Source organism: Arvicanthis niloticus, chromosome 15, assembly GCF_011762505.2.
Source record: "Arvicanthis niloticus isolate mArvNil1 chromosome 15, mArvNil1.pat.X, whole genome shotgun sequence".
Lineage (NCBI taxonomy): Eukaryota > Metazoa > Chordata > Mammalia > Rodentia > Muridae > Arvicanthis > Arvicanthis niloticus.
This window is the reverse complement of record NC_047672.1, coordinates 47,393,385-47,420,256: the sequence shown is the minus strand read 5'-3', so window position 1 is coordinate 47,420,256 and position 26,872 is coordinate 47,393,385.

The window sequence follows — 26,872 nt, the reverse complement described above, 5'->3', positions numbered from 1 at the left end:
TGAAGTATTTATTTTTGACTGATTCTTAAGGTTTTGCATAGGACATTTTAGTTATTTGCCAGTATACTTAGAAGGAAAACAAAAGCAAAGGTATTGACAGAACATTTTCCCCTTAACCTTGAATGTCAAATACAAACTCAGCAGGAGTTAGCAATTCCATTTTTTCATTCTCATCTTCCTTAATTTTAAACTAATGGAAAGGGAAAATAGGATGAATTGTGTGAAAGAAAAATGCCAAAATGTTAGAACACACTTCAGAGAAAATGTTTTAAATTAGTCTTTCAAAAACTGGAACCAAGAAGCATTGAAAGATGTGTCATGATAAAAGAAATCACACAATGAAATCAGTGTTCACGTCAGCTTTTCTTGTATTATCTTTTCTTGTTTGTATTGAATAACTAAAGACAGGTAACTCAGCTTGAACATGATGAGGTAGTCAGCCCTGTCTTGGTTAGGGTTTTATTGCTGTGATGAGATAACATCACCACCATGGCAACTCTTATCTGAAGGCAAGGAAAGGAGACTCTTTATCACGCTGTGTATAGCCTGAGTATATATGACCTAAAAGCCCACGTCCACAGTAACACACATCTTCTGATAAGGCCACACCTCCTAATAGTGCCACTCCCTATGGGGTAAACATTGAAACACATTCATCTATGTGGGCCATTCCTATTCAAACTACTATAATTGCACTTCTCAACGCTGGCTCTTAGCTCTGTTGTGGGCAACTGAGAATATTTTCAGGAACTAATAAAAAATAAAATACCTGCTGTAATGTGTCCCATTCTTAGTAACATGGAATAACATTTGAATACTGTAATAAGACAATGCTTGCATAACACAGTTACTCCTCTTTCTCTAGTGACATTTGATGAAGCCTGAAGACATGAAACCCTGAGAGGAAGCTGGCAGGAGGTTTCAGTTATTACCTATTTCTTAGAAAATCGGTCAGTGGAGTAGTTTGCTTGTGTGCCCAAGTGCCCAAGCATGAGGTTGTAGCCAGTCATACTGATCAATTAATGTAAATTTAGATCTAAGTAAGCATGTAGCAAAAGGCTACTGCTTCCATTCAGGAAACCTGAGCTCCAGGTCAACTGTTAGAAACAGTATAGCCTTAGAAAGAGAATTGTAATATCTTATTCAATATTCTCTATGAGGTCAAGTAAAATAACAAAGAAGAATTTATTACAAAGGAGAATCTTATCTATTTATTTCATTCAATAATAAAAGTACATGTATAAGTATCAAGATAACAAAATATTCTGAACAAAAAGTATTGACTCATGTCTAAGCCTTGAAGTTCTGACTGGACCCAGTAACTTGTGGTGAGTAAATTTTCCTAACAGTATGCTAGGTTGGCTATTATGAAATATACTTGAATTAACTTGTGGAACAAAAGGTTGAATGATAAAGTTACTATCCTAGTCTTCATTTCTAAAGCTTCTCTTGTGACCTAAGGCTAGTCACTTATATCTTTAAGATAAGAGTTTCATTTGAAGAAGCATAAAGGGCTTAGAGGAGATGACTTCATTCCTTCAACTCATTGTTTGTGTTGAAGTCTAGTAAGGCATGCACAGAATTATCTCCAGACTCGGCATTTCCTGTTTGGATGTGGCTGAGAGCTCAGGTGATTGCCATACCTGCCTTTCCAGTTCATCTTGACTTTATATATCAGGATTCTTACTTGTTTGTGTCTGGCTTTCAGAAATATGAGTAAATATTCAATCAGTGGAAAGTATATTAAAGCCAACACCCTTTGCTTTTCTTGATTTTCCTGTTTGTAGAACAGGTCTTCTATAAAGCATGTGTACAGGTAAGAGAGTATATGCAGTCTTGAGACGGTATGATTTGAAAGACCTCAGGAAATAACTATTCTGTGTCTGAGAGGACCATGATTCCTCTACCACCACAGTATTTTCAATTCATATTATTTTTCATGCTTGCTTTGTATGTGTAGAAAAAATATACACACAGAGACATGCATGGACACACAGACAGACAGACACAGACAGATAAACACACAGACAACTATGAGGTAGACCAGTAACTAGTGGACACAGAGGCACAGAAAGTGTTGCCGTTAAGCTATCTGCTGGCAGGGGTTAATTCTCTTTCTATTAAGGCTTTCTATTAATTGATAAGGGAAAAGGAAAAGAGAGGCCACACAAAGACCTAGGTTCAAAGACCACCCTCTCTCTCCCAGCCCCCAATTTCCATGAAAGCAACACAGGAGTAAAAGCAGAACAAGGGAGTAACAAATCCTCCCAGAAACAGCTAGAATTATGTTTCATCAGATACCCAGGTACTGAGGTCTAGTCAAGCTGGCACCATTACCACACAGCTTTTCTCTGATTTAATGTTTTCTCTGGGATACTGTTCTTAGTCCTTCAGCTATCCCTGAGGTATATTTATTATAGGACAAGTAAGGACTGTTTAATGTATATTATTGTTTTTCATTTTTTTTCGTAACTCCAGTTGATAGCATCCTGAATATCTATCTCTCCCTAAGAGGCTTTCAGTTCCTTTTAGCTTGAGCACCCTGAAAACAGCAAGTTATTTTTCTCTTTTATCTGATGCTGTGTTTAATGATAACATTCAACTTAGAAACCTTAGGATCAGTTAAGTATTTTCCCTTTTCTCTACTGAAAGTCAAACTCATTAACTGAGCAGAATTTATTATACACCTTACAGAAGTCAGGTCATGTTCTTCACATTGTATACACAATAATGAAGAGTACATCATACACACAATTGCCCAAATAATTTTTAGCTGTGATAAATGCATTGAAGGGAAGAAACTACATGCTAGAAAATGGTAAAACTGAGGAGTATCATGCAATGTGAAAGGGCCAGGCCAATCTGGGAAGGAAATCCTGGAGTGAGCCAGACAGTAAAGACAGGTGGACACAGTAAGTGCAGAGGCACTAGAGTGAAATAACAGAAGATAAAGATACCTATCCACAGGTGAGAAGAATTTATTTTCACAATGACCATTAGGTAGCTGTTATGAGGTGGATACCACATTGTTATGTTAGTTAATTCTATATTCTATATTTATATTCTATATTTGATAATTACATATTATATTAAATTATATTAATTATATTATTGTAAAACAAGGACTTGACAAGTGTCTGTTCCATAAATGAATTCCTATGTGGACTAAGGAAATGGTGGTCAGAGTTTCTAGAGCTTAAATTCACCTATGATAAGTGGGCCAAGTGAGGACTTTGTCCTCTCCAGGAGACTTTGAGAGCCACTGCCTGCAGCTGACGTTTTACTGTTCTACCATGAGTCAAAGAAGCACCATTAAACTTCTAAAAGATATATAAGTCCTGGCAAAGCACAGCTCAATGTTCTGATTTTGCTAGACTAGGAATTCCTTTTCAGTGTTTGGTTTACACCGTCTTGATCACTTTGGAATATATTCACACTAAATAACCCTGGAGATTGATTAAGCCTTTCCTCTCTTAATTAATCTCAGCATTCACTTATTGCTTTATCTACTAAAAGTAATATGATTTGCTCAATCTACCAAAATATTTGCTCTAATCTAAAAATGAAGAGGTAATGAATTTAAGAATTTAGCTAGATTTCAGAATTAACTTGATGCACCCTCCTCCTTCAATAACCCTGTAGGAAAAAAAAGGAAATCTGGTAGCTTAGGATATAGCATGTCTTGAAGATGAAACAAAATTTACATAGACGCCAAGAGGATTTATTTCCACATAGAATGAATAAGCTTTACCATACAAAGAATTTAAAAGGAGTCACCTTGATTTTAAAATCTATCATAGATTTACAGTATTGATATTCATAGTCAAAAAATTGGACAAAGGTAATATTTTAAAATATAACATGGCATTTTAGACATAAAATTTCACTGGCAACTGAGAATGGAGTTGCTTTTATTCTATCTGTGGCTACTCTAGACCATACAGCATCACAGATTCTGACCCACCTCTCCTATGAGATATTTTTGTATGGAGCCTCAGAGATGCCAAACTTGCTAAAATCAATAACAAATTCTCAGTAGCTTTCAATAAACACCCCATTTTTCATCATTATCTTATGTATCAGAATATCATTCAAAATGGTTTTCGGTTGTATATACATGTACGTGCATGTACATGTATATGTAAGTGTATGTGTTTGTATGCATATGTATGTGCATATGTCTGTGCTTGTACAAGTGTGTGTCTTATCTGTGTGTGTCTCTCTTTGTATCCCCCTCCCCCAGTGTGTATGTGTATCTCTGTATGACTCTTACATCATATTCTTTCCTGGTTCTTCCTTACTAGACTTCTGAATTCTGGAATGCTACAGATTGAAGTCACACTGCTCTATCTTCTTGAACAACATGCATGGTCATGTTGATTACAATCACTTTCAATATCATCTGTGCATCAAAGACTTTCTAAAATGTCCTTGTGGTCCAGATCTTATTCAGAGCTTCAGTGTCATTCAGTCAATTTTAATTGCCCTTCATTTATTGCCTTCCCTTTCAAAGACTCAGGTTAATCTTATGATCTAATTTGTTAATTATCCTACTCCATTCTACAGGTCCACTGTCACAAAGCCACTGTCCTCATTGCATGGCTCTCCTTGTTTCACACTTGCTGCTCTCTGTCCTTAACACAAAGATTGTTTAGAAATGCAGGTCATTCTTTAGTGCTCAAAACTCTTTTGTTTGCACATAGACTAAACCAAATGCTGTTACATGGGTTTCCTTGGTTCTATGTCATTGTTCCTATCACTGTAAGAGCCTCACAAGTTATCCAGTGTATTCTAATTCTACTAGTCAGCCTTCTCTGACATTTTATACCTGCTAGGATGATTTCCTGTCCTAAATAGGCAATATCTCCCTAAATATATTTTGAGTTTTGTGTGGTATACTCTACCTGTAAAATTCTTTCTATTTTCACTTAAAAATGACATCTGTATCTTTAAAAATATTTTATTTTAATTTTTAAATCATAAGTACATCATTTTCACCGTTGTCTTTCTTCCCCTCATGTACTTCAGGTGCCTTCTCTCATGGCTTCTTTTTCTTTAGTTGTTACATATGTATATTCCCAACTGCATAAATATAACCTGTTCAGCCTGTATACTGCTACCTGTTACCTATATGCATATGATCTTGGGGCTAACCACCCCAAAAAAGTTTCTTTCTTAAAAAGACATAGGTGCTTGTGGGGCTGTGGGGCTGTGAGAAGCAGGTGGGTGCTTGGTTGAGCATAAGTCTGGAACCTTATTGGACGGCATTAGTTTGGCTCTGCTCCTGGGCCCTGGTTCTTTTCATTTAGCTTCAGCCCCCCACAACCCCTCCCACACAGAGGTCTCATTGGTGCTATTTTAAAATTCAACAGAACATTTTAAAAAATGCTTTTATTCATTTTTTTAGATTTTGAAGGTTGTCTTTTAATTCCTTAAATATTATAACCACATTTTACATTTGATAATCCTGACAGCTTAATTCTTTGAGATTTTACAGCATGTTTTATCTTTGTGTGTTTGTAATTTTTAAAGTACACATTAGTAGGCCTGGTTCAGTGAATGTATCTGATACTATTTCTTTAGAAGGTATTTAAAGGCATTTCAGTCCATTAACACACAACAGCTGCATTAGAACAAATTTATTGATAAAATCTAAAAATTCTCCCCATCAAGCCACCTGCTTAGACATCAGATACAGAACCTAGATGGAGAACAAAATGTTTTCCTAGCAAAACTTTTCTATTACATGGAAAAAATTTCAGAGTTTACCATGCCATTGAGATTGCATCTTTGAGGCATTTCTCCTTTGTCTGGATGTTTGAAGAATTCTACCTTAGTCTGGCTCAAATTTTTTCTTTCTCATTTACAGGTAGTTTTACGACGATCTTTTTATTCCTTCTAATATATACATATAGAATATATATATATATATATATATATATTATACATACATAGCATACTCTTGTTATTTATATACAATTTATAATCTTTTGTTGTCACTTTAAAATATTTATTTATTTATTTATTTTTACACTCCAGATTTTATTCTCCCCCATTGTATCCTCCGACTGTTCCACATCCTATACCTCTAACCCATACCCCCTCCTTCACCACGAGGCTGTTCCCACCCCCACCCCTCAATCCACCTGATCTCTAAACTCCCTGGGGCCTCCTATTACTTGAGGGTTAGTTGCATCATCTCTGATTGGACACAGACCCAGCAATCCTCTGCTGTATATGTGTTGGGAGCCTCATGTCAGTTGGTATATGCTGCCAATTTGGTGGTCTAGTGTTTGAGAGATCTCAGAAGTACAGATTAATTGAAACTGCTGGTACTCCTACAGGGTTACTTTCCTCCTCAGCTTCTTTCAGTCTTTCCCTAATTCAACCAGAGGGTTAAGCAGCTTCTGTCCATTGGTTGGGTGCAAATATCTATATCTGACACTTTCAGCTGCTTGTTGGGTCTTTCGGAGGGCAGTCATTATAGGTCCTTTTCCGAGAATGGTCCATAGTCTGAGTAATAGCGTCAGGCCTTGGGATCTCCCCTTGAGCTGGATCCTGCTTTGGGCCTGTCGCTGGATCTTTTCCTAAGGTTCCTCTCCATTTCCATTCATGCAGTTCTTTCAAACAGTAACAATTATGGGTCAGAGTTTTGACTGTGGGATGGCAACCACCTCTCTCATTTGATGCCCTGTCTTTCTGCTGGAGGTGGACTCTATATGTTCCCTCTCCATACAGTCAGGCGTTTTATCTAAGGTCCCTCCCTTTGAGTCCTAAGAGTCTCTCACCTCCAAGGTTTCTGTTGCATTCTGGAGGGTTCCCCAACCTCCTACCTCCATAGGTTGCCTTTTTCCATTCTTTCTTCTGACCTCACAGCTTCCGTCCTTTTTCCTCACCCAATACCAGATCAGGTTCCCCTCTCCTCCTGACCCCCATCCACTTTCCCTCCCAAGTCCCCCTCTCTTCCCACTTATAATTGCTTTCTTCTCCCTCCCAAGTATGACTGAAGGGTCTCTAAGGACCCTTCAGCTTGTTGACCTTTTTGAGTTCTGTGGACTATATCTTGGGTATTCTGTAATTTTTTCGTTTGATATCCACTTATTAGTGAGTCCATACCATGCATGTCCTTTTAGGTCTGAGTTATCTCAGTTAGAATGATATTTTCTAGTTCCATCCATTTGTCTGCAAAACTCAGGATGTCTTCATTCTTAATAGCTGAGTAGTATTCCATTGTGTAAATGAAGCACATTTTCTGAATCCATTCTTCTGTCCTGGGACATCTGGATTGTTTCCAGCTTCTGGCTATCACAAATAAGGCTGCTATTAACACAGTGGAACACATGCCTCTATGGCATGGTGGGACATCTTCTGTGTATGTTCCCAAGAGTGGTATTGCTGGGTCTTCAAATAGATCTATTTCCAATTTTCTAAGGAACCTCAAGATTGATTTCCAGAGTGGTTGTACCAGTTTGCTCTCCCACCAGCAATAGAAGAGTGTTCCCTTTTCTCCACATCCTCACAAATATGTGTTGTCACCTGAGGTTTTGATTTTAGTCATTCTGACTGGTATAAGGTGAAATCTCAGGGTCATTTTGATTTGCATTTCTCTGATCACTAAGGACTTTGAACATTTCTTTAGGTGCTTTTCAGGCACTCGAGATTCTACTGTTGCGAATTCTCGGTTTAGGTCTATGCTACTTTTTGATTGGGTTGTTTGATTTTTTTGGTGATTAGCTTCTCGAATTCGTTATATATTTTGGATATTAGCCCTCTATCAGATGTGGGGTTAGTGAAGATATTTTCCAAATCTGTAGGTTGCCGATTTGTCTTATTGACTATGTCCTTTGCCTTACAGAAGCTTTCCAGTTTCATGAGATCTCATTTATCAATTCTTGATCTTAGAGCACGAGCCATTGGAGTTCTGTTTAGGAAATTTCCCCCCTGTGCCAATGAGTTCAAGGCTCTTTCCCACTTTCTTTTCTATTAGAGTCAATGAATCTGGTTTTATGTTGAGGTCCTTGATCCACTTGGACTTGAGTTTTGTGCATGGTGACAAATATGGGTCTATTTTCATTTTTCTACATTCAGATAGCCAGTTAGACCAGCACCATTTACTGAAGATGCTTTCTTTTATTCATTGTATGTTCTTGGCATTTTTGTCAGAGATCAAGTGTCCATAAGTATGTGGTTTTATTTCTGGGTCTTCTATTCCATTTTATTGATCAACATGTCTATTTCTGTACAAATACCAAGCAATTTTCTTTATCACTATATCACTGTAGTGAAGTTTGAAGTCAGGGGTGGTGATTGCCCCAACCATTCTTTTATTGTTGAGAATTTTTTTTGCTATTCCTGTTTGTTTGTTTGTTTTTGTTTTTTCTTTTTTTGCCTTTTCAGATGAATTTGAGAATTTCTCTTTCCATGTCTTTGAAGAATTATGTTGGCATTTTGATGGGGATTGCATTGAATCTGTAGATTGCTTTTGGTAGGATGGCTTTTTTTTTTTTTTTTTTTTTTTTTACTATATTAATTCTGTCAAACCATGAGCATGGGATATCTCTTCATTTTCTGAGGTATTCTTCTATTACTCACTTGAAAGACTTGAAGTTATTGTAATAAAGGTCTTTCACTTGTTTGGTCAGTTACCCCCAGATATTTTGTATTATTTGTGGCTATTGTGAAGAGTGTCATTTCTCTAATTTTTTTTCATCCTATTTATCATTTGTATAAAGGAAGGCTGCTGATTTATTTGAGTTAATTTTATATCTGGCCACCTTGCTGAAGTTGTTTATCAGCTGGAGAAGTTCTCTGGTAGAATTTTTGGGGTCACCCATGTATACCATCATATCATCTGCAAATAGTGATAACTTTATTCCTTACTAGCCAATTTGTATCTCCTTGATGTCTTTTTGCCATCCTCCCCTTCATGTACAGATGGAGTCATGGGTCCCTCCCTATGTGCTCCCAGGCTGGTGGTTTAGACCTTGAGGAGCTCTGGTTGGTTAGTATTATTGCTCTCCTCATGGGGCCACAAACCATTTCTGCTCCTTCAGTCTTCTCTCTAACTTCTCCAGTGGGAAATCCTTAATCAGATCAGTGGTTAGCTGTGAGCATCAGCCTCTGAATGTGTCAGCCTTTGGCAGACCTCTAAGGAGACGGCTATATCAGGCTCTTGTCAGCATGCACTTCCTGCCATTCACATCAACGTCTACATTTGGTGACTGTACCTGGGATGGAGACGAAGGTAGAATGGTCTCTAGATCGGTCCTCTTTCAGTTTCTGTCCCACACTTTGTTTCCATATTTGCTCCCTTGAGTATTTTTGTTACTCCTTCTAAGTAGGACTGAGGCATCCACACTTGGTCTTTGTTCTTCATGAGCTTCATGTGGTCTGTGTGTTGAGCCTTGGCTAGTCCAAGCTTTTGGGCTAACATCCACTTATCAGTGAGTAAATACCATGTGTGTTCTTTTGTGATTGGGTTAACTCACTCAGGATAATTTCTAGATCTACCCATTTGCTTATAAATTTCTCGAATTCATTATTTTTAATAGCTGAGTAATACTCCATTGTGTAGATGTACCACATTTTTTGTATCCATTCCTCTGTTGAAGGACATCTGGGTTCTTTCCAGCTTCTGGCAATTATAAATAAGGCTGCTATGAACATAGTGGAGCATATGTCCTTGTTATATGTTGGAGCATCTTCTGGGTATATGCCCAGAAGTGGTATAGCTGGTTCCTCAGGTAGTGCTATGTCCAATTTTCTGAGAAACCACCAGACTGATTTCCAGAGTCTTTGTACCAGCTTTCAATCCCACCAACAATGGAGGAGTGTTCCTCTTTCTCCATATCCTTGCCAGCATCTACTATCAGCTGAGTTTTTGATCTTAGCCATTCTGACTGGTGTGAGGTGGTATCTCAGGGTTGTTTTGATTTGCATTTCCCTGATGACTAAGGATTTTGAGCATTTCTTAAGGTGCTTCTTGTCCATTCGAGTTTCTTCAGTTGAGAATTTTTTGTTTAGCTCTGTACCCTATTTTCAATACAGTTATTTGGTTGTCTGGAGTATAATTTCTTGAGTTCTTTCTATATATTGGATATTAGCCCTCTATCAGATGTAGGATTGGTAAAGATCTTTTCCCAAACTGTTGGTTGCTGTTTTGTTTTATTGACAATGTCCTTTGCCTTACAGAAGCTTTGCAATTTGATCAGGTCCCATTTGTCAATTCTTGATCTTAGAGCATAAGCCATTGGTGTTCTCTTCAGGAACTTTTCCCCTGTGCCTAAGTATTCGAGGGTCTTCCCCACCTTCTCTTCTATTAGTTTCAGTGTATCTGGTTTTATGTGAAAGTCCTTTACCCACTTGGACTTGAGCTTTGTACAAGAGGATAAGATTGGATTGATTTGCAACCTTCTACATGCTGAACCAGCACCATTTGCTGGAAATTCTGTCCTTTTTCCATTGGATGGTTTTAGCTCCTTTGTCAAAGATCAAGTGACCATAGGTGTGTGGGTTAATTTCTGGATCTTCAACTCTATTCCATTGATCTTCCTGCCTGTCTCTGCAGCAATACCATGCAGTTTTTATCACTATTGCTCTGTAGTATAGTTTGAGGTCAGGGACGGTGATTCTCCCAGAGGTTCCTTTATTGTTGAGAACAGTTCTTGCTATCCTGGGTTTTTTGTTATTCCAAATGAATTTGCAAATTGCTCTTTCAATCTCTGTGAAGAATTGATTTGGAATTTTGATGGGGATTGCATTGAATCTGTAGATTGCTTTTGGCAAGATGGCCATTTTTACTAAGTTAATCCTGCCAATCCAGGAGCATGGGAGGTCTTTCCATCTTCTGAGACCTTCTTCTATTTCTTTCTTCAGAGATTTGAAGTTCTTGTCATACAGATCTTTTACTTGCTTGGTTAGATTCTCTCCAAGGTATTTTATATTATTTGTGATTAGTGTGAAGGGTGTCATTTCCCTAATTTCTTTCTCAGCCTGTTTATCCTTTGAATAGAGGAAGGCTACTGATTTGTTTGAGTTGATTTTATATCCAGCCACGTTGCTGAAGTTGTTTACCAGGTTTAGGAGTTCTCTGGTGGAAGTTTTAGGGTTACTTAAGTATACTATCATATCATCTGCAAATAGTGAAATATTGACTTCTTCGTTTCCTATTTGTATCCCTTTGACTTCCTTTTATTGTCTAATTGCTCTGGCTAGGACTTCCAGTACTACACTGAATAGGTAGGGTGAGAGTGGGCAGCCTTGTCTAGTCCCCGATCTTAGTCAAATTGCTTCAAGTTTCTCTCCATTTAATTTGATGTTGGCTACTGGTTTGCTGTATATTGCTTTTACTGTGTTTAGGTATGTGCCTTGAATTCCTGGTCTTTCCAAGACTTTTAACATGAAGGAATGTTGAATTTTGACAAATGCTTTCTCAGCATCTAGTGAGATGATCATGTGGTTCTTTTCTTTGAGTTTATTTATGTAGTGGATTACATTGATGGATTTCTGAATATTGAACCATCCCTGCATTCCTGGAAGAAATCTTACTTGATCATTATGGATGATTGTTTTGATGTGTTCTTGGATTCAGTTTGTGAGTATTTTATTGAGTATTTTTGCATCAATATTCATAAGAGAGATTGGTATGTATTTCTCTTTCTTTGTTGGGTCTTTGTGAGGTTTAGGTATGAGCGTAATTGTAGCTTCATAGAACAAATTTGGTATTGTTCCTTCTGTTTCTATTTTGTGAAATAGTTTGAAGAGAATGGGTATTAGGTCTTCCTGGAAGGTCTGATAGAATTCTGCACTAAAACCATCTGGTTCCCAACTTTTTTTGGTAGGGAGACTTTTAATGACTGCTGCTATTTCTTTAGGGGTTATGGGACTGTTTAGATGGTTTATCTGCTCCTGATTTAATTTTGATATTTGGTATCTGTCTAGGAAATTGTCCATTTCATCCAGATTTTCCAATTTTGTTGAGTATAGGCCTTTGTAGTAGGATCTGACGATTTTTTTTTTTTTAATTTCCTCGGTTTCTGTTGTTATGTCTCCCTTTTGAATTCTGATTTTATTAACTTGAATATTGTCTATGTGCCCTTTGGTTAGTCTGGCTAAGGGTTTATCTATCTTGTTGATTTTCTTAAAGAACCAGCTCCTGGTTTTGTTGATACTTTGTATAGTTCTTTCTGTTTCTTCTTGGTTGATTTCAGCACTGAGTTTGATTATTTCCTGCCGTCTACTCCTCTTTGGTATATTTGCTTCTTTTTTTTCTAATGCTTTCAGGTGTGCTGTTAAGTTGTTAGAGTATGCTCTTTCCAGTTTCTTCTTGTAGGCACTTAGTGCTATGATTTTTCCTCTTAGTGCTGCTTTCATTTTGTCCCACAAGTTTTGGTATGATGTGTCCCCATTTTCATTAAATTCTATAAATGTCTTTAATTTCTTTCTTTATTTCTTCCTGGACCAAGTCATCATTGAGTAGAGCATCATTGTTCAGTTTCCAGGTGTATGTGGGCTTTCCATTATTTTTGTCATTATTAAAGACCAGCCTGTGGTCTGGTAGGGTACAAGGAATTATTTCAATCTTTTTGTATCTGTTGAGGCCTGTTTCGTGACCAATTATATGGCCTATTATGGAAAAGGTACCATGAGGTGCTGAGAAAAAGGTACATACTTTTGTTTTAGGATGAAATGTTCTATAGATATCAGTTAAGTACAATTGTTTCTTAACTTCTGTTAGTTTCATTGTGTCTCATATTTTTGTTTTATGTTTTTGTTTCCATGATCTGTCCATTGCTGAGAGTGGGGTGTTGAAATGTCCCACTATTATTGTGTAGGGCGCAATGTATGCTTTAAGCTTTAGTAAAGTTTCTTTTATGTATGTGGGTGTTCTTGCATTTGGGGCATAGATGTTCAGAATTGAGAGTTCTTCTTGGTACATTTTTCCTTTGATGAATATGAAGTGTCCTTCCTTATTTTTTTTGATTACTTTTGGTTTAAAATCAATTTTATTTGATATTAGAATTGCTACTCCAGCTTGTTTCTTGGGATCATTTGCTTGGAAGATTGTTTTCCAACCTTTTACTCTGAGGTAGTGTCTGTCCTTTTCACAGAGGTGCATTTCCTGTATGCAGCAAAATGCTGGGTCATGTTTATGTATCCAGTCTGATAGTCTATGTCTTTTTATTGTAGAGTTGAGTCCAACTTAATTGATATTAAAAGATATTAAGGAAAAAATGAATGTTGCTTCTTGTTATTTTTGCTATTGGAGGTGGAATTATGTTTGTGTAGTTATCTTCTTTTGGGGTTGTTCGAAGATTACTTTCTTGATTTTTCTAGGTTATAGTTTCCCTCCCTGTGTTGGAGTTTTTCATCAATTATCCTTTGACGTGCTGGATTTTGTAAATTTGATTTTGTTGTGGAATATCTTGGTTTCTCTATCAGTATTGATTGAGAGTTTTGCTGGGTATAGTAGTCTGGGCTGGCATTTATGTTCTCTTAGGGTCTGTATGATATCAGTCCAGGATCTTCTGGCTTTTATAGTCTCTGGTGAGAAGTCTGGTGTAATTCTTATAGGTCGGCCTTTATATGTTACTTTACCTTTTTTCCTTACTGCTTTTAGCATTTTTTCTTTGTTTTGTACATTTGAAGTTTTGATTATTATGTGGCAGGAGGTATTTCTTTTCTTATCTAGGCTATTTGGAGTTCTGTAGGCTTCTTGTATATTTATGGACATCTCTTTCTGTAGGTTAGGAAAGTTTTCCTCTATAATCTTGTTGAAGATATTTACTGGTCCTTTAACTTGGGAGTCTTCACACTCATCTATACCTATTATCTTTAGATTTGGCCTTCTCATTGCGTCCTGGATTTCCTGGATGTTTTGGGTTAGTAGCTTTTTGGAGTTTGCATTTTCTTTGACAGTTGTGTCAATGTTTTCCATGGTATCTTCTGCATATGAGATTCTCTCTTCTATCTCTTGTATTCTGTTGGTGATACTTGCGTCTATGACTCCTGATCTTTTCCCTAGGTTTTCTATCTTCAGGGTAGTCTCCCTTTGTGATTTCTTTATTGTTTCAACTTCCATTTTTAGATCCTGGATGGTTTTGTTTAATTCCTTCACCTGTTTGGTTGTGTTTTCTTGCAATTCTTTAAGGGATTTTTGTGTTTCTTCTTTAAGGGCTTCTACCTGTCTACCTGTGTTCTTCTTAAATTCTCTGAGAGTGTTATTTATGTCCTTCTTAAAGTCCTCTATCATCATCATGAAAAGTGATTTTAATTCTGAATCTTGCTTTTCCAGTGTGGTGGGGTGTTCAGGGCTTGCTATGATGGGAGAACTGGGTTCTGATGATGCCATGTAATTTTAGATTATTTTGCTTGTTCTTGTGCTTGCCTTTTGCCATCTGGTTAACTCTAGTGCTGCCTGTACTCACTGTCTCTGACTGGAGCCTGCCTTTCCAGTTATCTTGCTTGTGTCTGAACTCCTCAGGGTCCCAATGTCTCTGTGATCTTTTAATCCTGAGCTCCAGTTGTTCTGAGTACAGTGGTTTCTCTAGGACGTCTCAGGATATGGTGTCTCCATGGTAGCAGACCAGCTAGGTGTCCGCTTCTCTGGGTGCAGTGTCTCCTCTAGGATGTCTCAGTTTCTGGTGTCCACACAGGAGCAGACCAAGTGGCTGTCTGCAACTCTGGGTTTAGTGGTCCCTCTAGGATATCTCGGGATCCAGTGTCCACACAGGAGCAGACATGGCGGGTGTCTGCTGAAGACAGCATGCCCAGTCGAGGGGCGGAAGGGGTGGTTAGCAAGACTTTTATTGAGTATTTTGCATCGATATTCATAAGCGAGATTGGTCTGAAGTTCTCTTTTTTGGTTGAGTCCTTCCTTGTGTGGTTTAGGTGTCAGAGTAATCATGGCTTCATAGAATGAGTTAGATAGTGTTTCATCTGTTTCTATTTTATGGAATAGTTTAAGGAATATTGGTATCAGATCTTTGACAGTCTGGTAGAATTCTGCACTACAACCATTTGGCCTTGGGCTATTTTTTGGTTAGGAGTTTTTTTTAATAACTTCTTCTATTTTCTTGTGTGATATGGTCCTGTTTAAATGGTTTACCTGATGTTGTTTTAACTTTGGTAAGTGGTATCTGTTCAGAAAACCATCCATTTTATTTAGATTTTCTAGTTTTGTTGAGTATAGCCTTTTATGCTAGGATCTGATGATTTTTTTGAATTTCCTCCATTTCTGTTGTTATGTCTCCCTTTTCATTTCTGATTTTGTTAATTTGGATACTTCCTCTGGGACCTTTAGTTAGTTTGGCTAGGGGTTTATCTATCTTGTTGATTCTTTCAAAGAACCAACTTTTGGTTTTGTTGATTCTTCATATTGTTCTCTTTGTTTCTATTTAGTTTATTTTGGCCCTGTGTTAGACTATTTCCTGCCTTCTACTTCTCTTGAGTGAGTTTGCTTCTTTTTTTTCTAGACCTCTAGAGTGTGCTGTTAAGTTTTATTGTAAGATCTCTCTAGTTTCTTTACCAGAGAACTTAGTGAAATGAATTATCTCTTTAGCACTGCTTTCATTTTGTCCCACAAGTTTGGGTATGATGTTTCAAGATTTTCATTAAATTCTAAAAATTCTTTAACCTAGTTATCATTGAGTAGAGAGTTGTTCAGTTTCCATATGTATGTAGGGTTTCTGTTGTTTTTGCTGCTATTCAAGACCAGACTTAGACCATAGTTTTCTGATAGGATGTATGGGATTATTTCAATCTTCTTGTATGTGTTGAGGCCTGTTTTGTGAACAATTATATGGTTGATTTTGGAGAAGGTACCATGAGGTGCTGTTTTTGTTTTAGGGAGAAATGTTCTATAAGTATTTGTTAAATCCATTTGGTTTATAACCTCTCTTATTTTCATGGTGTCTTTGTTTAGTTTCTGTTTCCATGTCTTGTCCATTGGTGAGAATGGGCTGTTTAATTCTCCCTCTATTATTGTGTGGGGTTCAATGTTGTTGCACCAAAAATGTTGAGGACCACACTAGTCCCATGTTCGGGAGCAAAAAATGTTGAGGCCTAAGCTGGCACACTTTGGGCAGCCAAAAATGTTGCGGCCCTCTCCACTCCATGCTTCGCGGCCACTGTATCCCAGCACAAGCTGCCACTCAAGTCCGCGGGTAGGGGTTCAGCAAGAGAGAGAGAGTGAGGATGGACTCAAAGAATGGAGACCAGACAGAGTGTGATTCAATCCTATTTATTCTTCAGTCTCTCTTCTTAGTCAAAGTCCCAAGTCCTAAATTCCTAGTCCCTAGTTGTACTCAATGAAGTGTCTGATTCTCTGGTACTCCAAATTGTTCTCTCTAGAGCCAAGTGTCTCCTACCTAATGTCAAGTAATCTGTTGCTTTCTCTGTCTGCCTCTAGCCTTTTATATGTTTTACTTCTAAGCCAGACTTTAGATCATGCCTTTAAGTCATGCCCTTAGGTCTTGTCTTTAAATCTGATCTCTAAGTCACACTCTTAAGTTACATACCTTTAATCTCACACATTCAAGGAAAGTCCTGGGTATCTAAAGCAAGATGTTATCAGAGTGTGCTCAGCTGTTGTAGGCTATTGTAATACAAGTCTCATGTCAGGGTATATGGCTCAAGATGGCTGCAAAGCTGATAGCTGCTTTCTGCTGAAAGTCAGCTCCCAACACAATGTGTGTTTTGAGCTTCAGTAAGGTGTTTTTTTTTTGTTTTTTTTTTGTTTTTTTTATGGGTGCTCTTGCATTTGTGGCATTGATGTTCAGAATTGAGAGTTTCTGTTGGTGGATTTTTCCCTTGATGAATATGAAATGTCCCTCCTCATCACGCTTGATAACTTTTGATTGAAAGTCTATTTTATTGGATATTAGAATGGCAACTCCAGCTTGTTTCCTGGGACCATTTGCTTTGAAGACATTTTCCATCCTTTACCCTGAGATAGTTCTGTCTTTGTTATTGAGGTGTATTTCTTGTATGCAGCGAAATACTGGATCTTGTTTGAGAATCCAGTCTGTTAGCATATGTCTTTTAATAGGTAAGTCGAATGCATTAATATTGAGAGATATTAAAGAGTGATGGCTGTTTGTTCCTCATATGTTCATTTTTGTAGGGGGCTTTATGTGTTTGTGGTTCTTTTCTTTTGGTTTTTGAGATGCTTAATATCTTGTTCTTTCTTTGGTGTAGGTACCTCCCCTGTGTTGGAGTTTTCCTTCTAACCCTCTGTAGGACTGGATTGGTAGATAGATAGTTTGAATTAGGTTTTGTCCTGGTATTTTTTTTTTTTCTCCATCTATGTTGATTGAGAGTTTTTCTGGGTATAATAGCCTGGGCTAGCATTTGTGCTCTCATAAAGTCTGCCTGATCTCTGACCAGTCTCTATCTGGCTTTCATAGTCTCTATGGAGAACTCTGGTGTAATTCTGTTAGGTCTATTTTTTAATGTTACTTGGCCATTTTCCCTTGCAGCTTTTAATATTTTTCCTTTGTTCTGTGCGTTTAGTGTTTTGATTATTATGTGACAAGAGGATTTTCTTTTCTGGTCCCATTTATTTGGTGTTCTATAGGCTTCTTGTACCTTTATGAACATCTCTTTAGGTTAGGGAAGTTTTCTTCTATGATTTTGTTGAAGACATTTTCAAGTCCTTTGAGCTGGGACTCTTTGCTTTCCTCTATTCTGATTATTCTTAGATTTGGTCTTTGCATTGTGTCCTCTATTTCCTGGATGCTTTGGGCTGGAAGTATTTTATGTTTTGAATTTTCTTTGACAGTTGTGTCAACAATCTCTTCTACAGTATTTTCTACACCCAAGTTTCTCTCTTCTATCTCTTGTATTTTGTTGGTGATACTTACATCTGTAATTCCTGGACTCTTTCCTAGGTTTTCCATTTCCAGGTTTGTCTCCATTTGTGTTTTCTTTATTGTTTCTACTTACCCTTTTAGGTCTTGGATCACTTTATTCAATTTCTTCACCTGTTTAGCCGTGTTTTCCTGTATTTCTTCCAGGGAGTTATTGATATCTTCCTTAAAGGACTCCATTATCTACATGAGATAAGATTTTAGGACAGATTCCTGATTTTCAGGTGTATTGGTGTGTTCAGGGCTTGCTGTGGAGGGAGAACTTGGTTCTCATGTATATTGGCTTCTGTTGCTCATTGTCTTGCACTTGCCCCTCTTCATCTGAATATCCCTGGTGTTTTTTGGTCTGGGTGACTCTGTCTGAAGCCTGCCTCTTTTGTCCCTGGGTTGTTTCAGGTCTCCTGGCCCTGGTTAGAACAGACTACCTGTGGGCTCTTCAGAGGGGCAGAGAAGCTGCTGATCTGTTGTGCTGATCTTATGGGAGACCTTCAGACTTTTGGGTCTTCAGTGGAGCAGTCAAGCTGTTGTCCTATGTGGAGACATTCTTCAGGTGGTTCTACAAACTGTGGTTTCTGCTTCCTTGTATGCAACAATACTTGAGGGAGGCTTTCAGTCTCTCAGGTCACTTGCCTTGCATGCCTTTAAGCTGTGGTGTCAACTGCTCTGAGTGCAATTTATCCTAAACTGATCTGAGTGCAGCAGCTTATCCTCAACTGCTCTGAGTGCAGTGGATTCTTTAGTGGTCAGGTTATGGTATCTTCACCAGAGCAGACCAAGTAGGAGTCTGCTCCAGCAGAAAGGACCAGACTGAAGGGATGGAAGGGGAGTGGTATTCAGAAGGGTGGGATTTTGGTGGGTGATGGGTCCCTAGTCTACCTGGCTCCTAGTGGCAGCTCTGGGACTTCAGGTTGGGGGTTGGGGGCAAGTTCTTACCAGTTGCTCTGAGTTCAGGGGATCCTCTGATTGGTCAGGATATGATGTCTTCGTGGGAGCAGACTAGCTTGCAGTCTGCGTCAGCTGAGAAAGTGAGGTCACTTTAAATGTTTAATATGCATATTTAAAAATACCTAAGCTGAATAATTTGTTTACTTGTTTACAATAACATAAACTCACCAGGAAAGTATAATGTTTAGTCTTTTCACTTTTTTATGGTTTTGTTTGGATTGTTTGAAACTAATAATGTCACTGTGGACATTTTCTATGTCGTTGTTGGCCATTTGAGTAGAGTTCTGCTAGAAGAGTAACCGTAAGATAAGAAAGCATATGTTCCTGTGTCCGACACTGCCAAGCACTTCTTTAAGGGTGATTATTACAACTTATACTCTCAAGAAGCATTTGAGAATATTATTTATTTCACGTCTATGCTAACATTTGGCACTGATGGTATATTACATAAGGGTCATTACAGTGTGCACAGTTATATTTCATCATGCACTTAGATTACAGGTTGTTGATTATTAGTGACATCAATTACCCTTTAAAATCCTTATCAATCCTTCTACTTTCTGAAAGTCATGTTTCAATTTTTTTTCCTTGAAACATTGCTTTGCTTCTTTTTAGTTACTAACGTGAGGAAGTTCTACCAACACTTTCAATATTAGTCCCTTTTCTGTGATTGGGAATGTATTCTCTTAATTAGTGGTTTCTTTTTCAGTTTCTGAGCTGTATTTATCAATAGTAAAAGTGATTAATTTGATGTGGCCTAATATGTAATTTTGTACTATTTCAGGAATCTTGGGAAAGAAGGAAAGTTTAGATGTATTTCCATGTTACCATGTGGCATTGTCTTTTCCTTCATTATTGATCTGTAATCTACCTGGCTACCATTTATTATTGCAGATGTATAAAATGGAAAAATCTATTTTCTTCTCACAAAGGTACACAACTAATATGACCTTGTTTTATTTAAGGATCATCAACTTCCATGTCTTCCTACAAAAATTTCCTTTACAAAGGTAGATCTGTGTCAGAACTTTCACTTATGTTTTAAGTGGTTGTGTCCATTCTTGCACCAACACCATCATTGTGTCTTGACTAAAATATTAGTTAATAGGTAAACAAATCCAGTTTACCCTCTAACTTTTTATATGCTATTTAGAAAGCTTTTAATTTTATTCATTCCTTGTATTTATATACTCATTTTAAAATTATCTCAATAATTAAAGATATTGTATATATTGATTTAAAATTTATTAAATTTTTAGATCAGTTTGGGAAGATTTTATATATTTTACTATATTGAATTTTCTAACCCATGAACATAATATATCCTTCTACTTAGGCCTTAGGAGCATAAAATGAATTGTAGACTTCATATTTCATAAGATTCACATAACAAATTGAAACTGGAAAAATTATACAAATAGGCAAAATAATTAACAAATAGTGGGAAATAGTTTAAAAATGAATTAATACTGGTAGTTTTTTCCAAAAGTTATCTAAAGGGGAAATAAAATAATGAGCAATTACAGCTCATGAGGAAAGAAATGCTGCTGTAGTGTTGAAGTATTTTTTTTTAATCAACTTTAGACATTTCCAACTACCTTGAGAGGTGTTAACATCTTAATCTATGAAAATAATATAATGAAGTTTATTTTAAGACTCAAATAAACTTAAAAGAAAACATATAACAGAAAAAAATAGAATAACTTTTTTTTATTATTCAGTGTTTTGAACTAATTAGGAGAAAAGCTTACCTTGAAATGATAAGCATCTGAGGTAGGCTACTCTTGAGACCAAGGTTTGCTCTGTTTGGTGCAGCATACAGTTATTTAAATCTGTTTATTTCAAGTTTTTATGTACTTTCATTAAAGAATTAATGAAACTTGCTTGTAATTAAGAGCATTCATTTATATAAGCATTTGTTTAAAAAAAAACTATAGAAATGACATTTTTTTGGAAACCCAATATTTTTCCCTATAATTTTTGTCTATTGTATTAATTTGATTTCAGCCATTGCCTTTCTTCTGCATCAATCCCTGCTTTAATTATCATATATTTAAAAATTATTATAAGTAAAAATAATTAGTTTCCAGTACAGTTAAACATTGGTATTTTAAATAACATAATATGTATTTAAAATGATGATACATAAATTTATGGAAATACATAATTGTTATTTTTTGAAAAGTTTGGTTTGACATTGTCTTAGTTAATTTTCTATTGTTAGGAAGACACACCATGACCATGGCAACTTATAGAAGGAAGGACATATTTTAAGGCTTACAGTTTCAAAGGGTGAGTTTATGACCATTTGGTCATAGCAGCAGGTAGGCAGGCAGGTATGGCACTAAAGCAGTAGTTGAGAATTTACATCATGATTCAGAAGCTATTAAAATGACACTGGGAATAGAGTGGGATTTTTGAAACCATAAAGTCTGCCTCAAGTGACACACCTTCTCTAACAAGGCCACACCTTCTATCCTTCTCAAACAGATCCACCAACTGGGAGCTGAACATTCAAATATATGAGCCTTTGGAACTGTTCGCATTCAAACAGACATAGGCATAATAGTTATTATTGTTACTGACTTTTAGGTATGGAATTGATATGAAGTTAAATATTCTAGCCAAGTAGACATAAATCTTTCCAAAAAAGTGTACATTTATATTCTTTTATTTATTTAAGTCAACAAGTATTGAAACTCCTTGCATACTGCATACTAGTGTGGGTACAGAATATAAGGAATGGATGAAATAGAAATCTTCCTTTTCTCTTGGAGATGAAATTCTAATGGAAACATATAATGCACAACTTAAGTGTCTTAGTTAAAATTTTACTGCTGTGAACAGACACCATGACCAAAGGAACATTTAACTGTGGCTGGCTTACAGGTTCAGAGGTTCAGTCCAGTATCATCAAGGTGGGAGAATGGCAGCATCTTGGCAGGTATGGTGCGGGAGGAGCTTAGAGTTCTACATCTTCATCTGAAGACTGCATGGAAAAGAATGACTTCCAGACAGCTAGTATGAGGGTCTTAAAGCCCATGCCCAGAGTGACATACCTAGGCTAACAAGGTCACACCTACTCTAACAAGGCCACATCTCCTAATAGTGCCACCACCTGGGCCATGGATAGTCAAACCATCACAATAACTAACTTATTAGAGGCAAGAAGTATACATGTGTATATATCCCCATATATGTGTGCATTCATATATGTATACATGTATTTATATATGTAACCATTCATGTCAAACTAAGCTAAACATGAATATAAAAATATGCACCCTGAGTTTCACATGAACCTCATGATTCAATCTTGCTTATCAGTTATTTCCTACTCCAAAAATGGGAATCAAGGATGACTACACAGATGACTTGTACAAGATAAAATAGTAGTTTTCTTTTAGTGTGACTCAGAGTTTATATGGTAGTTTTGTGATGTCAGAAAAAACTAGACATTTTATTTTTTTAATTTAGAGTAATGTCAATGATCATTGTACCTCTTTTATTATCTTTAGAAAAAATGTTTCTTCAAACTCACTGCAGTTTGGACTACAGAATGCAGAAAGAAATGGTGGAAGTTGAAAACATGTATCTTTTGTAGGTCATGGTATAGAACAGTTCACATCATTTCTGCTTGCACCACATTGTTCATATATTAGTCAAATGACTATACTCACTATATGAGAGGATGGGGAAGTAGTATTGTCAGTAATTATATGTAACACATTCAAGAATTGTATAATAAAATACATATAGGAAAAATATTGTTACAAAACATAAAAATAATTGAAAGTCACTATTATTTGAAGGAGAAAGTGAAATGCATCATGAGGATGTTATAAACAAAGGTATTTAAAAATTAAGAGATAAAAATTAAGAAAATCTTAGATACACCATTCTGAGTATTGAAGTTTGAATAAAAAGTTTAAAGATTAAATTCTACTGGATTAAGAAGGGTACAAACTTGAATTTTTTTATGAACAAAATACCCAGTTTAGTGTTGAGGCATGCTTAAAGAGTAGAAGTATTAGCAGTCAGTCAGGAATTGCATTAATAAACTACATTCAATTTTAGGATATTCTCTATGCTTGTATTAATGGATGGTCATTGTAAATGCTGTAAGTTGGAGTGTTTATTAGGAATTACTAGGCTGATATTCTTCAAAATATGTTGCCTGCTTTTACATTTGTCAGTTTTTCTGCCTGACTGTCATTTTTCTTTTTGCAAACCCAAGTACTCTGGAGGCTGAAGCAGGATGATAAGTTTAGACAGAGCATGGGTTACAGTACACAAATGAGACCTTTTTTTCAATATAAAGTGTTAAAATATATTAAGGGATGCAGTTAAGTTATAGACTACTTGCTTAGCATGTAGAAAACACAGGATTCAAATTTCAATTTTGAGAGGGATGAGGAGGGAAGGAGGAAGAATAATGGAGTGGGGTGAGGAAGAGAGAGAACAAAATGCTTTAAAGTAGAGAGGTTGGCCTTTGAATAAGAGACATTTTTTTTAAGTACAGAAAGAAATCACTATTTAAAATTGGACATTTTGGGCCCCAAACTTTGTTTAAAATGTCCAATTTTTAAATAAAAATGACAAGATATGAAATAAAAGAACAGTTAGCCACATATTCAGTGCAATATCAACCAACTGAAGTTAATTCTGAGTGGATCTAGATGTATTATAAGAAATACTTCAAGGTAGCTATTATAAACCATGTTTTAAAATATATTTAAAGACTTCATGGAAAGTATGATACTGATTTTAAAAGGGCAGAAATTCTTAGTAAAGCAATAAAATGAAACAAATATAAACTTTAGTGCCAAATTGTATAGATTTAGGACTGTAAAAAACAGAACTCACAACCTGAAATGTCATTAGAAATCATCTAGTTTCAAGAAGAGAGACCAAAGAAGTGTGAAGAAAGAAAAACAGGATTCAATATCATGGTATAAAAATATTACATATCAATTAATAGGATTGTAAGAAACAGTAGTAACATGGCTGAAAAGTCTTGAATCATTGTAAAGAATAGATTCATGAAACACACAGATGCCAAAGAGAGCATGAATGACCATATCCAAAACAAGGAAAGTATTTGAAAATTCCAGTACCTTTGAGAGAAGACTTGGATACACTTGTTTTGAAGTACACACCATAAATTTTGTAGACAATGGTTACAGTTGGTTTTAAACAGGGATTTTCACATAAAAATATTTATTGGCAGCTGTATGATCAGTTGACCACTCAGTGAAAGTCTTAAGAATCCGTTGAAGCCCAGGTATCAGCAATGGGGTTTCCATTTCAATTTGGCCATACTGGTTATGACTAGGTCAGTGTCTAAGCAACAGTAGACAGAAGCAATCTTCTGTGTAGCCTTGCTTTTGGAAACTTGTTTCATCAAAATATATAACAATCTGTGCCAGGAGAAAGTAAATTCAAGAGGGAATTCTTCAGCTTAAATAAAAGTATAAGACAAGAAAAAAAATGTGTGAATTGAGATTAGGGAGATAATCAAGAGATACACTCAGAATGCCCAGTGTTTGGGAGATACCATGCTTTTCATTTTAGAAAAAGTGGAAAAAACTAGAAGGCAAGTTAATTGTGCACACAATCTCTTTAAAATAATTGAGAAATGTCAGCAGATGATGCTGCAAATGAGCATTGTAGAAGAATTATAATCCAGCATATACGAAACAATTACTTTTGTGTCATAGTATGGATCATGGAGATTTTCCATTATAAATCTTCCTTATTCCATCAGTCTCTGCTATTGTTTCTATTATTTATTTTCTTATGCTGAATTCAACCTAATTTCATGTTTTATTTCAAGAGGACAATGTAAAATAATTACTTTTTGAACTATTCTTTTAAAGATTTTAATATAGGCGTGAAGAGATGACTACACAGTTAAGAGCACTGACTACTCTTCCAGAGGTCCTGAGTTCAATTCCCAGCAACCACATGCTGGCTCACAACCAGCTGTAATTGGATGGGATGCTCTCTTCTGGTATGTCTAAAGACAGCTACAGAGTACTCATATACCTAAATAAAATAAATAAATAAATAAATAAATAAATAAATAAATAAATATAAACACTGGCATTTATAAAAATTGAGTGTTATCACTGATATCAATACATTTAGGGTTATCATTTTATTTTCTTGCAAATATCTTCTCTTTGATGAATGGTTTAGAAATATGTCAGTAATTGTAAACTTGGGGCTTGTAGTGGTTCACATTGTCTTCTGTTATTAACATATACTTCCATTTTATTATTGACTAACACAGACTCAACATGATTTCTTTTCAATTTGTTGATTTTGCTCTATGACCTAGAGCAATGGTTCTCAACCTGTGGGTCACAACCCTATTGAGAGTTAGATATCAAATACTATGCCTATCAAATATTTACTTTATGACTCATAACAGAAGCAAAATTACAGTCATAAAGTGGTAAGAAAAAATTTTATGGTTGGGCATCAACACAGTGTGAGAAACTATATTAAGGTGGCTCAGCATTAGGAAGTTTGAGAACCACTGGCCTAGAGTATAATCTATTTTGGTAAACATCCCATTGCAATTTTAATAATGTCAGTCGGCTTTGATTAGGAAAGTCCTAAATATTTGGAGGTTGTGTTAGTGAACAGTGTTCTTCAGTCTCCCATATCTTCATGATTGTCCATTTGTGTTGTTTACTTTGTGGTGTTGAAGGCATTGAAGCCTTCAGTTATAGTTATGCTTTTACTACTTCTCTTTTTATTTTCAATACTGGATTAACAGTGGCACATTTAAAACTAATTTTAGGAAGTACTCTAGAATTTGCAATATGCATATACAATATGACAGTCAACCTTCAAATATTATTATACCATCTATGTAAATATAGCTTAAGCAGCTTTCAATGCTGAATTACAATGTTCTTTCTTAATTTTGTGCCTTGTTTTATTTTGCTTCTGCATATTTTTCATACATAATTTTGTCACTATTTTTGGTTAGACATTTAAGTATTTCTAAAGTGGCTGAAAATAAAGTGCTCCATGATTATCCCCTCATGCCTTTTTTTTTTAAATAAATTTTTGATTCTCTCCTCCTGGGATTCAGAATCAATAAATTTACAATTTTAACTTTCAATATCATGTGAAGGGCACCCATGAGTGTACATGGGTATACATGTGTATAGGAGAGGTGCTCTGAGGTGTGTGTACATGTATATAGGTAGACATGGAGTAGCTTTCTCAGTAAATTTTCAACCTCAATTTTTAGTTTTATTTACCTTTCTGGTATGCATGTGTGCATGTGTATATGTGTTTGTGTGTGTGTGTGCGTGTCTGTGTGTCTGTGCGTGTGCTGGTCTGTATATGTACTAGATGCATGTAGTCCATGTGGATCACAGAAGAATGTGTCAGATATCTGTAGTTACAGGTTGTTGTGAGATGCTTTGTGGCTCCTGGGAACTAAAACTTGGTCCTCAGCAAGAGCAAAGAGTGTTCTCAAGTGCTGAGCAGTTTCTTCAGACCCTTCTTACTGTTTTTGACACAGGGTCTTTGTCTACTGGTTGGACCCTAGCACTTTGGCAAGATTAATGTTCTATGGAGCCCAGGTACCATGTTCTTCCCTGGGTGCCAGAAATCTGGACTCATATCTTTATGCCTATGTCACAAGCACGACTAAGATAAATATGAAACCCTTTAGTGATTTGAGTGAAGCATGTAGTTTCATCTTAGAATTTTTTAAACCTCCACAGTTCTTGAGGTCTCTACTTGTATGTTGTTGTCTGATTTTTTTCTTCTTTAGTTGAGAAAATTAATTTTGCTTTAGGTTCAAGCTTATTGATTCTTTCCTTACTATATAATATGGGATAAGCACAGCAAAGGGATTTTAAAATCTTCATTTCCATGGGTTTTAAGCATTTTTTATTGTTTTCTATTAATGGTAATTGTTGCAGTTTTCATCTTCGTAGTAAATTTTTTTAATATCCATACATGCTTTCTAAAATTTCCATTACTTATTTGTACATATGTTACAGTTAAACTAAATCCATTTTTGGATGGCT